Source organism: Columba livia, chromosome 2, assembly GCF_036013475.1.
Source record: "Columba livia isolate bColLiv1 breed racing homer chromosome 2, bColLiv1.pat.W.v2, whole genome shotgun sequence".
Taxonomy (NCBI): Eukaryota; Metazoa; Chordata; class Aves; order Columbiformes; family Columbidae; genus Columba; species Columba livia.
In genome coordinates this window covers 125,698,835-125,716,495 of record NC_088603.1, presented here as the reverse complement: position 1 = coordinate 125,716,495, position 17,661 = coordinate 125,698,835, and the positions used below count along the sequence as shown (strand labels likewise).

The 17,661-nt window shown below is 39.0% G+C and overlaps 1 long non-coding RNA gene across 1 annotated transcript; it reads right to left on the bottom strand.

Moving 5' to 3' along the window:
- Positions 1 to 458: 458 nt before the first annotated feature.
- LOC135578647 (uncharacterized) lies at positions 459 to 17,115 on the bottom strand. The gene is made up of 2 exons (XR_010470598.1): positions 16,948 to 17,115; positions 459 to 3,578 (listed from the first exon to the last, which is right to left on the bottom strand). It is a non-coding gene; the product is annotated as an uncharacterized LOC135578647 (long non-coding RNA).
- Between the last annotated feature and the right edge of the window lie 546 nt (positions 17,116 to 17,661).

Below are 17,661 nucleotides of genomic sequence, written 5' to 3'. Positions count from 1 at the left end.
TCATAAAAAGTGACCAGCAGTAAGCCCTTTGCCTAGGTATTCTTGCTTGTTATATTAGCTTTGTTTGTCTTATAGGCTAGAATTATTTTTAGAGTGTTTTTCTTGAAAAAAGGTTGTGAAACTATTTAAAAACACAGCCCTTAAGGAACAAGAAACTGATAGATTCAAAAGACATACTCTGGAATGTCGTTAAAGATGCTATGCACAACTCCACTAAAATAAGAATTACAACTGAAGACCTAGTACTCATACATAATTAACTTCACAGTGTCTTCTTCACAAGTGCATGGATTATAAAATTCTGTATAGTAACCTTATCTTCAAATTTCCTGGCTTTTCTTACTTTGTTTAGACACTACTGTAGCAGAAAGGAGTGAGTTTGGGAGGGTGGGTTAGTTTGTACACTTCTGAATATTTGAACTGTGTTTAATAATTCTCATGTGTGAAATCCTTTATTAAAAAAAAAATCAGTTTATCTGATACTTACTGCTCTTTAGTACAGCACAGCTTGGTAGCACTAGGTATGTCTTGTTGAAAGTATGTCCATAAATATGTCCCTTGCAGCACAGAACAGCTTGTTGACTTGGCAATCCTCAGCAATTTGCTTTGAAAAGTTTGCCTCAGTTTTGATAGTCCAAATGTAGGGCAAAAACTCAGAGTAACTTTTTAGCTAATTTTACCAATCGACAGTTTCCTCATGGTTTTAACTGCCTGCTTACTAGAACAAGGGCTGCAGTGCTTATTCCTCCTCATTCAGTCAGATTTTTTGCAAGGTTTTTTTAATTTTTAATGGGCTGGCACTTCTGGTTTTCTGTTTTCCTAATGTACAATTTAAGACAAGACTCCATTATCTTGAGGAAATACTATTCTGTTATCTTAACCATATGAAAACCTGGTGCCACTATTATATAGGGGATGGTATTACTGTGAATTTGCAATGCTTTTGGTCTAAATAGAATTACAGAAGTGCAAAAATGCTATCTGCTCCTATGTCACAGAGAAAATAAAAGGGGCACAGAGGGGACAGGTAAATTGACCAGTGCCCAAAGGCTACAGAGGATCAGCAACCCTGAGAAAAGAACAGATTTTTGAATGCCTGGTGCTGTCGAAAATTTCTGCACTCCTTTTTCATTTTAGTAACCCTTTTGGCTGGCTTTGTTGGATATCCTTTTTCAAAGGGAGAAGGGAAGAACAACGCCTACATTATTTCTATACCAAATACACTATGTTTCCTTATGGGAGAAACCCTGAAGTGAAAATTTTTGAGTCTGCGTTCTAATTTAACCACATGAGGACTGTGATTGGAGATTCTTCAAAGTGGGTTACGATGGTTAACTAAGTGAAAGATAATATCCCTTTGCCATTACTGTCTAGTAAGTCTCATTACTCCTCTGGGCATGCTCCTTAGAATAAATTAAAAGGATCCACTGAGAACCACTTTGCTTTGGATTTTTTTTTTTAATGATTGCCAAAAGCCATTTGCTAGAATAGTACAGAATGTTTACAGATGCCTTAGGAAGAAAACAGCAGAATGTGGAACTAATTGTGTTTATTCAAGATAATTATGAAACACAAATGACCATTACTTACAACAAGTCCCCTGACAGCTAGAGTTTGACTCATGGGGCCAGGATCAAACTCAGTAAAGGCAGGTCTTAACATTAAGGTATATTGTCCATATGGACACTACATCTCAGCACTAGCTCTTGCAGTTATTGCTCACCTCTCAGTGGTCTTGTACCCAACTAATGTTCAGTACAGAAGAACCACAGCTGCTAACTTTGAAGAGGAAAGGCAGGTGGAAATTGTTAGTGCTATGGAAGGAAGATCCTGCTGGGGTGAGAAGCTCTGAGAAATGCAGACTTTTCTGGCAATTAAAGTGGAAGTTCTGTCATAGGAAAATGAACAACTTTTTTGCACCAGTGATGGGCATTCAATCTCATCAGAGAATGGAATGCATAAAACAAATCTAAAGACATGACTGTTAATTCCACTGTAAAGAACAATGCTCTACAAGCTGCATCTATGTTTGTCCCAAAATGGTTTGTCAGGCCATCTCTACCTATCCGTGTAAAACTGGTATGCATGCTTCATTCCTGAATAAGAGGACAAGAAGAATGCAGTGTAGTGTTGGAATTACATGGAAGTAGGTGGAAAATGAAAACAGTGAAAATTTTGTAGTCAAATAATAAAAGTAAATTGGACCCTAGATCAAGTGAGATAGACATAATCTGATTTCCTGGTTTTGCATGGGCCGTTGATTGGTTTTCTCTCGTACAATTAATAATATTCAAATGGGCCAATGTTGCTGTTTAGTTTTATTTTGCTTACTTCATTCTAGCTGTTGCTGTAGTTGAATTGTTTTTGCTTTGGACAAAAAAGGAGATATTTAGACTAGAAAAAAAATATCTATTAACATGTGGTTCTCATACAGAGAGGTCATTTCTATCCTTAACAGTGTGAAAACATCTTGCAGCCTGTACTGCTTTTGTTGATTTCGTTTTCTGGCAATATACACAAAATCCAAAGCTCAGTGATGTCCAAAGGAAAAACCAAAAAGTTCTTTATTGGCTTTGGGTCTGGATGGGGATGAGGATGGATGAGGACACACTTTGGTGAAATCCTGGCCTTAAATCACTGTGAGTTTTGGTTCAATAGTCATTTAACATACCATGCATGTAACTTACGTCAAATGTTATAAATCAGCATTCAGTGCAGATTTTAAAATTCCAGCACATACATTTTGACTGAAAAATGGCAGCAGCTCAAGGGCACCAGAAATGTTCTCAGCACACAGGTTGGATCTTTGCACCATGGGTTTCTGTTAACTAAGCTCCCACATTTCAGTCTTGGTGCTTTTTCCTGGGAAAGGAAAACTCCACTTAGCTCAGTGTTTATTATGGCCAGAAGAAATTGGACCGAGATCTCAAATTAATTCTCAAAAATTTTGCAGATGGTTGATCATACCTCCTGTGGTTGTCCAATTTCTGAGGTCAGTAATAGTAAGTTCACTCATATCCAGCAATGAGCCCCTTGTTGTCATTGTTTTTCCTTGCCCTTTTCCTTACTCTCTTCTCAAGGTACTGCCAAGACTTTGGGCTGTGGCCAGTACCCCCAGGTATGTGCTGATGCCAGGCAGGAGAGACCCACTGTGTGCAGGAGTCACTCCCCTGGGTGAGGAAAAGAATTTAGAAGAAAAACAAAAGGGAATGAACCAAGACCTTTCCCATTCTGGGGAGCAGGCACAGGTACTATTCAGTTGTTTTGAGTCGTGATTGTAAAAGAGCAGCAGGAGATGTGGTTCCAGAAGCAAGGTCTATGTGCTGCCAGTGTCCCAGGAAGTGCCCTGATGGGGTCTCCTCCACCTTCCACTAGGCTCATGGAAGGACAAAACTCTTCTCTGTGCAGAGTGAACAAGCAAAGTAAGTTGTTTCAGGTGGACTGAAATGATTTGTGATACTGGGCAGAACTGGTGACTCCTTATTTGTTGTTTGGAAGAGGCAGAGGATTAGAAGAATTCAGAAAACTTTCACTGGAACACTTCTGCTTTGAGTTTCATTTTTCATAAAATGGATGATCTAGTTGTAAGAAGGGAAAAAAAAATTTTAAAAGGACTGAAGAACCTCAGAGTTAAATTAAACATACAACTGTCAATGGAAAAGCTCAAGCTTGAAAAATTTTCCATGGGTTTTCATTTGATAGCTTTAAACAATGTTTTTCTTAGACCCAGACCTACTTTTTCTCCATGACTTTTCAGTTCAGCCATCTCAGACTGGAAGGTCAGTCCCTCTTGTTGACAGTCCTTTTCCCAGCCTGTTTCAAGGACCAGGCTGTGTTGAGTTCACCAGTTTCCCAAACCATAGTTTTAGCCAGAAGGAAGACTTACCTCTGCCCTATGGGGACATAATTTTCTTCTAACTACTACACTTAACGGTGCAGGTTGAAGGGATATGTGGAGGAAAGAAGAGGGAGAAGCAGAAGGCAAATAGCATCCTGGGGTGAACAGTTTATAGTAGCGAGAGCTCTTTGAATGTCTTGTCCAGTACATCTGGGCAAGGAAAAGAGTGGGAAATTAATTTTAATAGAGCTGCAAAATAATAACAATAACAATGGTGAAACTATTTTTTTTTATCTTCCAAGCAGTAAGTGGAATCTCTTAGCAGAGCAAAACCACAGCCTGGTGAGCTTGACCTCTCAGCCCAAGTTTGAGTGTACTGCCTTCTCTGAGGTGGCTGCAAACAGCTTCTAGTGATGCCAGTCAGCTGGGCAGAAGTGGAGAGAAAAGGACCTTTGCCTTCCTTTCCTTCCTTGATTGTCATACCCCACAAGGATTAATGAACTGTCTGTCAGTAACTGCCCTTCTCTCCCCCAGGCACCAGTTGATCCCCCACCAAGACATCAAGGTGAGAGTTCACTAACAGAGGTGGATGAGGTTAAAGATAATAAGAGTCAAAACATCCATAGGGAGTTCAGCTCATGTACACAGTAATAATTACATAAGCCATTACCATTATCCGGGTGAAAAGAAATGACTGCAAGCAGCGGTAGAAAACATTTGCAAAGACAGGCTTAAGAAGCAAGGACAGAAAATATCAGACTTTCTCCAGTGGATGCACCATGGCTTTAGCTAGGCTATAAAATGGTGATTGTTTGGTTATTCAAGTAGAAACCTGTTAAATGGATAACCTTGTTGCAACAAATTTTAATTCTTTTAGCAGGTCAGTTCTTTCAACAGGTATTGATTCAAGCAGCCTCTGCTATTTTTGTCAGATGCATTTTAGACACACAGAAAATGCCACTGAGGATTTACACCCCCAGTAAGCTGCACAGAGGCAGTATTTGTAATGCAATGCTTGCTGCTTTCACAAGCTGGACAAACCTCATACATTATGGGCCAAATTATGCCCTTGGATGAGTATGCCTGATTCCCACTGCTGTCAATGTGGCTGTCATAGAAATCTGTGGGAGACCAGCTTGTGCCATCCAAAGAGGAATGTGGCCTGAAATCTATTGTGCTCATATTCCTTGTTACTTAAATATTCCTCACGTCTGCCAGACTCACTCTCTTTTTGGTCAAGGTAAGACAGTAAGATAAACACATTTAAAGATATTAAAAAAGGAAAAAAAAAAAAAAAAAAGGATAAAAGATCTCTAATGCTGCAATGTTTTGTTTGTGTGTGTGACTATAATTAATGGATATTCTTTATCCCAGGTTTCTTTAAAAAGTCACTATATACATGGGTTTATAGAAATCTACAGTGAGTTTTGCACAGGCCTGGCTGAAATCTCCTACAAAGTGGGCAAAAATGGTCATTTTACCCAAGTTTTACTCTGCAATCCTCAGCTGCCCATCAGTGCTGCCCTCCCCAAAGAAAATACCTGGAAAGAATGATTCAGGAAATGTTCTGCTGCCTTGATGACATAGGAGCATCGCCCCTCTTCACCCAGGCTTGTCTGGGAGTAAAGGATAGTCTGGATGAAGTAATTTGCAAATACGAAATATCAGGAAAACCCAGTTTTGGGATAGGTGTCTCCCATGAAACTCAGGCTGAACACACCTTGTGTATCCTCCCATGGGTGCTGTTGGGGCGAATGTGGGCCTGAAGCCACACAGATGACAGCAGGAAGGACAGTGCTAAGGGCCAGCTCCTCTGGAGGTGTTCCCACCAGCCCCTCTGAATGTCTCCTGGTGTTCTGGCCACCTCCCTGAGCACGATACCAGGTTCAAGATTTACTCCTCTCTGCATGGTTGCTTTGAATTCATTTTATTCCTAGGCAGCTAGTTGGAGTGGTAAATTTATACATGCATTCAGCATTGTCATAGTCATAACTTGCCGGAGGGCATATTGATCCTTGTTACCATATTGACTTGATGCTTTTACATCTGCCAGCAATAGGTCTACACATTTTTTTTTTTCAACAAAGATTGCACATTTTCCTTCCCCCTGCCCCAAATCTCCTTCCACACAGTCTCCTTTGATTATGGTAAAACACATGAGGAGTTTTTTTGTTTGTTTGCTTGCTTTTGTGTGTGTGTGTGTGTGTGTGTGTGTGTGTGTGTGTATGTTGTGTTGTTTTGTTTTACTGCACCTTTTTAAATGTGTCTCTGCTCAGGTGAAGGTTGTGCAATGATTTCTGACTAATGAAAAGAAAGGCTAAAGCGAACAGTTGACAATTGACAACTTAACTTCCTTTCTAAATTATAAATACACAAAAAGCGTGTTTTGTATTTCCTTTCCAGAGCGAAAGAAACAAAGCAGAGGGGAAGTTATCTGTTCATTAGAATTAAATCACTGAAAAACAGGGGAGCAGCAGCAAGTTGGGAGCAGCAGCAGTAGAATTGCAACCAAAGGCAATTTCTTATTTTCACTCAAGTTCTCCATTCCGTTTCAAGTATAAAGGTCACTAACCAAAAGCAGATGCTAAAGTGGGTCCCAAATAGTTTTTGCTTAACTTTTAGCATTTACTTAACTGATGACTAGTTACAAATCTGACACACAACAGATATAACAGGGCTCTCAAGGAGATTAAAGGATTAGTCACTCACTAGCTTAATCAGATTAATCAGAGATTTTGAACACAATGTATAATTTTATCCACAGAGGGGATACATGATAGCCACATGCTAGCCTAATTTGCAAAGGGATACTAGAGATGGACAGATCCAGACAAAAGAGGGCAGAAAAAATTGCTAGTTATCCTGAGGATTTTTCTATGTACTGCACATGTAATACCACTTTGAGACCTTATCTTTTCTAGTAGAATTACAAATCCATAAAATATAACACCAACTTGAACTAGTAGCCTACGTGAATCTATAAGCCGACTAGCATAATGTCCTGATATAAGCTTCTGATATTGGCAAACAGTAAACAAGTGTGTGTGCTTTTCCTTATCTAATTTCATACCTGAAAACTCATTTTTAATTTATGGGGAGAAGTTTGTTGTTGGGGTTTTGTTTCTTTGTTTGTTTGTTTTATTGTTGTGGTTGTTTTGATGGCACAGCATCAAGGATTTGAAACGAAGTATAGGGAAGGACTTTGCAAATTACTAAAATCTTTCTGACAAATCGGAAGATGCTATTCAATACAGTTATTCTGAAGTAAGAAAAAAAAACAAACATAGTTGTCTCTAAGACCTGTCAAAGCTAACATTTAAACCTGGCTTTATCTATGGGGAAAGCCAGTATTTTTAAAGAAAACATGCATTTGTCTTCCACATGATTTGAATAAAGAGAAAAGTGTGGTGGAATCTCAGCATATTGGAACTGAGGTTTTCCTGTAGTACAAGTTACTTCACAACTGTAACATTTCTACCAACAATTAATAAAGATAAATCATAGACAACATTGGTATTAGCCTTGTTTTTTACATGTAAAGAAAAAGACAAGGAAAAATCAATGTAATTGATGCTATCTTAATCTATCACCCTCTTAACAAAATCTCAGAATGTTCTTTCATAATGCCTTTGTTTTTTCTTTATTTCTTTAATTATTCTGTTGTTTTTTGATTGTTTGTTTGTTTCCATTACTGGGATAGTGACCTTAACAGGTTCCCTTAGCATTTTGAAAGGTGTCAGTCTTATGTCCGAATCATATCTCCCTGACACCCAGTCTTTAGAAAAGAAGCACTTTTAAGAAAGGAATAAACAAATTAATCTCCATGTGCTTCAGGAAAGACACTGTGATTGGAAGTAGGCCAGGTTTTCACTCTGAAGGATGCTCTGACTTGGCAGAGCCCAGAAATATGTGTCTGCAATAGTTCTTCTGCTAAGATTTTAAGATTTAATAATTACAGTTCTTCAAAGGAGGAAAACCAGCTTAGGGGGAACGTAGCAGATAACAAGGAAAAAACCTGTTACCAGCAATTAAGTGTTTGTTATGCAGAAACTGCAAAAAGAAAACTGAACTCTCAGAGAGAAAAGCCCAAACTGTGCAATCTGGCAGCCTGTACCCGGGGTCCTGTGTGCGGTACGTGCATTAAACGAGCCGAGGTGAGTGTCTGTGCTACTTGCAGGCTGCCGATGCTCCCTTCTCGCTCAGCAAACAGCAATGGGAGGATCGCTCTTTGCCGAGAGGATTCAACAAAACTATTTACAGTGGTCCAACAGTACAGTCAATGTTTGCCATTGCCTCTTCGGTGGCTGCCCTGTTCCTGTTCCCAACCACACCATGGCTCCCCGAAGCCAGTTCCCCTTTCCCCAGCCCCGGCAGCCGGATTTCAGCCACACAGTCCGTGGCAACCCACATCCCATCACAGCTCTCCAGCAGGAGAAACACAGACGCAAACACAAAGCTGCCTTCAGAAAAACAGCAATTGCACACTCAGGCTTTGCTTTAAAGAAAGAACACGCTGAATTAAAAAACGTGCCAAGAACAACCAGGATGGCATTGCTTTATTTTCACAAAGAAGTCTCTCCTAATTGCACATTAACTGTCTTTTTTCGAACAAACTTGTTTCCACCTAATGCTGACAGTCACAGGAGCCTGAGTGTGTGTGTGTGCTGGGGGGATGATGGGGGGGCTGCTTTGTGGCACTGTCTGTACGTCTCGTGCCTGTGCTGATGGAATTATTGTTTATTTTTTTAATTTTCAGAGGTAGGTTGATGACAGCTGAAGAAGACTGTATTTGCTGAAGAGCAGCATGATGGTAGAGAGGAGCGGGGCTCCTGAGGGAGATCTAATGGTGCCTCTCCTTCCTGCACAGAGATAAAGACTTATAATAAGCGTGTATGTTCACCATCTGGCTCTGTGCATGTGGTCCTTATGGAGGCGAAAGCAGCACAATCTGTAAATGATCAGGAGCCATCGCACTCTCTCCAGAGAATCCACGATGCAATCAAGGTGACAGATGGCATGGCCGCTGCTGTGGCCTCATGGAGAAGATCAAAATCACCTTCAATAAACTCTGACTGAAATGGGCATGAGCACCTCAAAAAAGTCAGTTTGTCAGTCAAACTGCGACAGCAAGCTGCATTGGGGAAACATAGCGGCCAGCTCTCTGTTTTCAATCGTTTCCGTCTGACTGAGCCTGAACTATGATCTTTCTCAAATTGTCCTTTCTGTTTAGCTGAAGCAGGCCAGCAAATTGCCAGATTCATAGCTTTATTGAAGGAAATTGAAAACATGATGTCCTCAATTCAAGGGACAAACAGCTGGCAGGTGCTTGGACACCCAAGCACATAAAATGGACCCCTAGTCTTTTGGACAAGTTTGTCCAACTTTTGTCAGAAAAAATATAGATATATAATAAAATAGACACAATAAAATTCCAATTTAGGCAGGGTTTATCAGGCATTAGCTGACAGCGATTATATGGCTGCAAATGAACCCTGCGCTACGTATTAAACACTGGGTTTTCCCATCTATGCTAAAAATTTCACATCCACTGCTAATTATAGCGATTTTTGTTTCCCTGTTTTTGGATGAATGTCTTAGTATAGCCTTTTTGCCATGGTTGCTTATCAAGTATAGGCATTAGGGGCTGATTCTGCAAGGTTTCCTATACCCTTGTCAAGGTGGCTCAGCACCTTACAGGATCAGCCTCAGCTGCTCCCTGCAACCCAGTCCCTGAACCTCCACCCACAGCACCAGCAGCCCCAAATACCAAATTTCCACCCTCGTGCAGGCAGGGGGGGTACCTACCGGGCATTTTCTGTTACTTGTGCAAGTGCATGAGCAGCCAAGGGACTAAGTGAGTTTCTCTGAACGTGGTGGTGAAGAAACAGATCCATCCCTTCTTTTTTTTTTTCCTAATTCTTTCTACTTTTTTAACTTATTTTTTTACTATGTCTTGGCCTGATCAGCTCCTCCTTTTTAAGGGAAGCTAAAGTAACACACTTGTCACTGTTTTCAAGCTTGCACAAGGGCTTCCAGGCTGAAGCCCTATCGCCAGGCTGAACCAAGAAGGACATGCTGAGAGGTGACAGAGGAAGAGAAGGGCAGCCTTCCTCCCGCCTACGGGAACCTGCCCCAGGACCTTCCTGGAGTCCACAAGGTCTGCTTGGGTATAATACGTGGATCGACGGCTGTGTCCCCGCTTCGTGTGGCAGATGGTCACTGTCTTTCTCGGTTTGCTTGCTTGCATGTTTGGTTTTCTACCACCACATTTTAAAATGTCCCTGTCGCCCTTAGCCTTTCCAGCTACTCACTTTTAGCCTTGTTACTTGTGAAACAGTCTAGAAAGTCCTTTGGCCTTGTTCAAAGTCTATTAACGGCAACAAGACTTTTCATCAACTTCACTGGGTTTGAATAAGTCCTTGGTGGTTTTCTCTTCAATAGAGCGTTATCATTTATTTATTTATTTGTTTGTTTTTATTTTTAGGTTGGGTGTGGAGCATGGATCACAATTTAAACTCCAGGTTCCTGTTCCATCTTACTGATTCTGCACATACAGCTGACCATCCTGGGTTACACATTTTATATCTGCAAAATAAATAAATAGATTGTCTTTGCACTAGCTCCCCCTGTTCCTCTCTACCAATGTGACTTTTTGCATGATAGAGAGAAGAACTATGCTCCCTTTCACTGGTACACAGACAGCAGGAGGCTGCGACAGAAAGGGCCCAATGTAAACCCATAATTTTCACCAGGCGGAATGGTATTTTGCTGCTTCAGCACAGTGGCAGTTGGGTAAAAAAGCAGTGGCAAAACCTTGATCTTACAAACCAAAAGATACTGCTAAGAGAATGAAGAGAGAGTTTTAGAACTCAGCTCCTGAGGGTTTCTGCTCTGTTGAGAGGTTTGATTTGGGATTACAAGGTCTTGCACTGCTTTCTCCTGTATTGTGGTCCCAGCGAGCAGAGCAGACCAGGTATATGAGCAATTTCTCCCAGCGCTGAACCTTTTCAGTGACTGCTGCTGGTGTTCAGTTCATCTCAGGGAAACATCTGAGAATTGAATGTGTATTTCCTATTGTGCAGTTTCTAAGACTGAGCTAATATAATAGTGTAAAATAATGAATATAACGCTATGAGCTTGAGGTCCTTGTGCAGACTTTGTCAGAACATCTGAATCTCTGACATCTTCATTATGGCAACCAACCTGCGTGGTGAGACATTAAGGCATTTAGACACTAAGATTTTTAAACCAAACTATTTTGAAAAAATAGTAAACTTGCCACAAGCAACACTGAATTGGGGTCTGTCTAAGCTGTACCAAACCCTGGTAATTTTTGTCTCGGACTACCTGCTCACTCCTATTTTATTTGCTGTTTGTTTCTCACGCTGATAACAAAGGGAGTAGCAGGGAAGTCTGCTTTGCTACTTTGGTAATGAGGGTACAGTCCAGATCAGGTAATTTGATTGACAAGCCTCAGTCCACACCTACACTCTGCACAGCCCTCATTACAGAGTTTATTTTCCCCTGCCATGATCTTCAGAGGATCCATCCAAGGTCTCTGTTGCTTGTTGGCAGAGGGGCCTGAATGGGTTCTTGTGTGGGAAGATGAAGAAGATTCTTTTGAGTAAAATGAATGATTTTTTCTTTTTGTTTAGTGAGTGCATGTTGCATAATGCATGGCAAATTTCAATAAACACATGCATTAGATCAACAGAGGAAAAGCCAGGCCTCACTGAAATTTTCTACTTCATGGCTGAGAAATCTGGAGGTCTTTCCCCAACAGAAGGAAGTTTCACTTAATGCATATGAATTTGATGTCATATATTATGAGGAAAGAAAAAGGATCGGTTTCTAGATAATTGAATGAAGTGAAGAGAAACTTAGGGCCAGAAATGTTTTTGTCCTTGAATGTTCTTTTGTCGTATTCCAAATAGGAACTCTGTGTCATGGACCTGTGAATACAAAGACTGCTTTTAAATCTCTACTTCTTGCATGACTGACACTTATAATTCAGTAACATCTTTCAAGACATCCTTAATGCACATTCATTTCAAAATCATGTATTGAATCTGTAAAATCTTATTAGAATATTTTTCCTGCAATTATGCTCCCATATTCTGTGATCAATATTTAAGTTCATTGTCCCTGGTTTTAATATGACTTTATACCATGACAGCATAAATACAATGACAGTCATTTTCTGAAATTAAACAGCTCTTATACCATGTACTATGGATATTTTGTTACATATTGAAGGAGGGGATAGTTGATTGAAAAACGAAAACGTTTTGTTTTTTGGAAGAAAAATACAGAATTTGGAGCCTAGCAGCATTGCCTGGGGAATGTTTAACAATATTGCCATGCCTGCCACATACTAGGGAAATGAACTTCCCAGCTAAGCTTAGAAACCTGGGTTCACTTCTTACCTTCCTTTTTTTTTAACTTTTTGTTTGTTTGGTTGGTTTTTGCTTGCTTGTTTTATCTCTTTGACCCTTATTCTAGTTAGCAAAACATATTGCTTCAATCTTTTTTAGAAATCATTTAAAACGGAAGGAAATCAGGAGAAGGGGAACATCAGCATAGAGCAACGCACTCTCAAGAGTGGAGTCTCTTCCATTGGCAGTTCAGGGCAATTTCCATTCCAGCTCCCTGGACAGCTTTAAGGGGAAATGGGATGTTCTACTTCCACGGTTATCATCACAGCAAAGAAAATGAAATACCCCCTTAAGAGGAGGTCAACAGAGTCCAGTATCAAGAGTAAGAGATTTCACTGGAGAACACAGGATGAGAAAATTGAAATAAAGGATTGATTTTGAACAACAATGCCAGGGCTCCACACATTTTTCATCTAATGAAAGTATCTCATACAGAGGAAAAGAATAATTCATAAACAAAGCAGATATCTTGTGCATGTGAACGAACATATATTTCTTGCTTTACTCTGGTCAGCTATCACTGGGAAAGGGAAATGGTTATCTTAATGCTGTACTGAAAATTTTCTTTAAAAACTCATAGGGCATTTTACATAGTCTTAGTGATGGATATGCTGGGATCAGCAGTATGAACAGAAATATAGTGTAAATCAAACTGAAGTGGAGTTGCCATTTGGAAGTATTTGGGTGTGTAGTTTAAGACTGCAAAAGTTGATATGGGCAAAAAGGGCATGCTTGGCATGTCATTTTTTTTTATTTCATGCATGGGGACACAGAATTGCCATCACCAATAAATACATTCATGGATAGTATTAAATAACTACAAAAAACATACCCCTATTTAGAAAGGTCCATTTACACAGTGGTCTCAGCCTGATTTCTTATTGTTCACGTACTGCTATTTGAACATAAAATCCTATAATTATTCCTGTGGTGGGAGAAAATCAGTGAACTCAGAATGGCCTATCTAAAATCAGAAACCAGGAGCTGAAAATATTCAGTATGACTGTGGTATATTTCATATTCTGAAAGTACCGCAGAGCCCTCAGACCACTATATACTTTCACTACGATTTTAACAGCACCTGCTACATCTAGGTGGTACATAGGGTGCGTAGGGTCTGCTCTTACCTACCTGCAGCTCCACCAGAGCCGCAGAATGGAAGTCTGACAAGAAGAGATACGTTGCTTTGTATGATAAAAGGTACTTTCTTTGTCTGGCAAACCACTCCTTTTGTATGCACATCAACCAGATGGCCATTTCAGTTTGTCTCCGGCTGTGAATCAGACAATATGGCAGAATTAAGGGAAAAGCAAAACCTTCCCCTCCACCCCTCCTCTCTGCACATAAAATTAGAAATCAACAACCTTTAGGGAGATTTAATTTTAATACTTCATTCCTTTGGTAATTTAGAGACTTTTGGCTTTCTCCATCAGTTAGCATGCATCACTCTTATTAAGATGTGACTAGCTAAATGTTTAAGGACCATGAGACAGAAAAAAAAAGGGGGGGTAAGAGATTAAGCAACAAAAGAAGTGTGCAAGGCAGTGGATATTTTAAAAGAATTTTAAAAGGGGGGGGGCACAATTTTGGTGCTTTGATACAAACTACATTTAGCATGGTGACATTCCTTATGGTGTTACATGGACAGTGACCGTAGTTCTCTTTCATGATGTCCTATCAAAAAGTCTGGGGTCTTGCTGTAGGATTAAACATAGAAGTTCTTCACTGATGGTCTCCATTGTTTTATCCTACATTGGAGCTCCTGCAAATTTTGGGCAGCCACATCAACACCCTGCAGAATTTGCAGACAATTTGGAAAAACAATTTTTTTCAAGACCTGGAGGTGAAAAGAAACTCCCACACTGCAGGCAGCTCCCACACAGGTGGGGAATGTTACATGCTCTCGATATCTAAATTTAATGGGTTCAGGTGGAGAGAGAGAAACAAGGTGAGGAAAGAGGGCCAACAGAAATCTCAGTAAAACTGAAACTCAAAAAAATACAGAAATCTGCAACAAGACCCCTAGGACCTACCTTGGCTGTTGGACTTCCAGGGTTAAAAGGTCTTGTAAGGTTTACAGAGGCTCACTGTACACACTGTGTAGTTACTGGCAATTGACACTGTTCATTTGACTTATTGGGCACAACTGTGTGTGATAAAATTTTGACAATAGCTAGAAAGACACCCAAAGCCACTATGTCAGAGAAAAACCTCTAGTCCCAGGTAGGAGACAGTGAGTCTGTGTTAAATCCTATATTTGGCTGGGGTTAATTTTGCACTTTTCCAGATGCTGTACCACAATTTTTCAAGCATATACTTACCGATTTTGGCACCTCTCTCCACACAAAACTATCTCCAAATGCCAGTAACTTTTGCTATAATACAGTGATAGCCACATGCAGTTGTGAATAAACACATTTCTCACTGAAGCATGTATGCATATTTTAGCAACTGCTAAAACTAAATCTATGGGTTGAGTCCTCAGTTTGCCTGTGGTTTCCACTAATAGTAACCAAAATATCAAGAAATGCAAAAGTGTAAGTAACATAACAACTTCTCGATTTATAGAAGATCTCCAAGAATGACCATGGAAGTTTACCTAAAATTAGGTCCAATGAAACAATGAAACTGGGTCCTCTCAGGATTCTCCTTACAATTGACAAGAATTCATGTTGTCTTCTATTAAAACAGAGTTTCAAATCCAGTTCTAAACCTTTCATTAGTAAACACTGCAACTGTATTCAAGTGACACGTAACAGCAAGGGTAGTGGAGAAGAGCACTTCACCATGCATCCCTTCTTGGCCGCTTTGGATTTATGCCAACAGTGACAACAAGCAATTGTATTTCACGGCTTCCTTCATGTTATATAAACCTGGTTTAATTCTAATACAAAAGAAACCCCCAAAAACGCAGTATTCCATTTGTACACGCAAATTTTGTCAGAAACCATGGAAGTAAAACAGCAGTAAAAACATTTAGAAACATAATTTATTAGTGAGTACAACTCTATATAGCAGTAAAGGCATAGGTTAGAAATAACCCAATTTTAAGAGAATTTTGGTTGGTTTACACCTTCAACTATTTATCCTAAAGCTCTGGAAATTGGATTTCCTGCAGTTGGCAGCTGTTGTAGTGAAAGTAAACATCACAAACAGGACAAAAATTATAGACTCTGGAGTTTTGAAATTATTAGTTGCAATTCTTATGCAGTAATGTGTGTTAAGAAAATGTTGTAAGGGTTAGCAAAAAATTTTACTTACGTTTGGGGGGAGATAGCTTTTGCCCCAAAAGTTTAAAGGTCAACCCACCAAAGCAAAGAATGGACAAGACAGAAGAAAAAAATAATAATAATGATTTTACAGGAATGAAGGTTTGGTTTCATCCAGACATATGTGAAAAATCTCTGCTAGAACCGGGGTTGAACTCCAGAAGGGCAGATATATACTACCAAAAACATGTCAAACAAATGATACCTGCTTGTAAAATCTCATAAGTATAGAATTGTGACTAAAATATTCCACATTATCTGCTAAAGAGTCAAAAATTCTGGGAAAAAAAGTTGCATGAGGGTTAGCTGAGTACTTGTAAAATTAATTTTCTAGGTGGGGAAAGAGAAAAGGTAGAAGAAGTGAACATTCCAGTAATATATGAATTGACGCTCCTTGTCTTAAGACTTATATTCTGAAATTAAAGCACTCACAGTAAAGGAGCTTGATTTTCAACCGCATTTGATACCCATTTTCAGCTTTGCATTAGATATCTTTCACTTTACAAACTGAAGTTTTATCTGTTCTTTACTGCGCATAAGTCAAATAAGAAATCCATTACAGTCTTAATGCTGTGAGATCCTTGACAAATCTGTGAAATTAAAAAACCTCAGTGCAAATCTAAGATCTACGGGTAATAACCAGTTCTGATGAAGAGTTTCTTTGCACATCAGTGTTTCTGTCTGTAGAAATGAAACAGTAATATGTAACTCCTTTACAAAGTACTTTGAGATTTGAAATCTTTGAACATAGTATATAATAACTACATTTTGTTATCAGTTAGTAGTGTATTGTTGTTACTATAAGTATTAGAGAAGGATATAAGAGATTATGAGATATATGATATAGAATAAATTCCCTAAGGGAAATTCCTTCTTTATCCATGACATTTTTACCTAAATGTAGAGAAGAAAAAAAAAATGGTATTCTGAAGAGAGTCTGATCAAACTGTGATTTTATCCAAGGAGTGGTAGAATTAACATGCTATCTGGTACATGGTAACAGTTTTACCAGGAGAAAGAATGAATTTGCCAGCATAATATCTGCATTTTGATAGTCCTGCCATATAAATCTGACATACTAGATCTCAAATGTAAGCACAAGAATCCACATACCCATCTTATTCTTAATGATTACAATAAAAAGAAGGAAAAATGTTGGTTTGCTTGATAATTAAAAGAAACAACTTAATGGGCATGAAAATTTTAGCAAGGTAGCTGTAAATCTCAGTTCTCCTATCAGATGATCTGTAATCTTACTCTAAAGTCACTCCATACCTATGGAAGAAAATCCCAAAGGTCAACAAAAAAGGGTCATTTTTCTTCTTTGAACTGGCATGCAATTTTTACGTTAAATAAAATTTATACCGCTATATAAACAGATTGCTCAAAATTAATATCTTCCTACCTTTATCCAGTTATCCTCTCATGATTTTAAATAATCAGAAGTCATAACTTATAGTATATGAAGACTTGAGTGGTTTATATGTTGCTATAATTCCTGAGCATGCCTTCCACAGATGTATGTATAGACTGCAGTGTGTGTGTGTATATATATATCTCCTCTCTAATAACTAGTGAGCCTCTGGAGACAAAGCCACCTCTTGTGCAGTTCTTAAGTATATGAATAACCTTAAGCACATGACTCGTTCCATTGACTGGGATATCTCATGCATTTAAAGTTACATATGTGCTAAAGTGATTTGATGGATCAGGGTAGGGACTATAGCACTGTAGCGCTAATGATGTTCTTATTTTAAGACTCATTATGCCTCTTTTTGCATGAATTTTAACAAAGAAAAGTGTTTGTGATTAGTGGGAATTCTTTAAGTTTTATTTTCATTTGTTTGATTTCATTCCATTGCGCATGGCCCATTTTTATGCCTGTGTTTCCAAGGAAACAGTTGTAAAAAGGAATTTGATATGATGTGTTATCAGGTTCCTTGTCAGCAAGTTTCAAGTGATAGCTGTGAACTTGACAAATTAAGTTTAAAAAAATTATGAGTATTAAGATAGAGCTACATGTATAATGTTTGTTGTCATGTGAATTATGTTCTAATGCTTTAATTTGTTTGGAAACACAGAAATTATTCTGATCGCTGCAAGAAGGTCATAGTAGCAA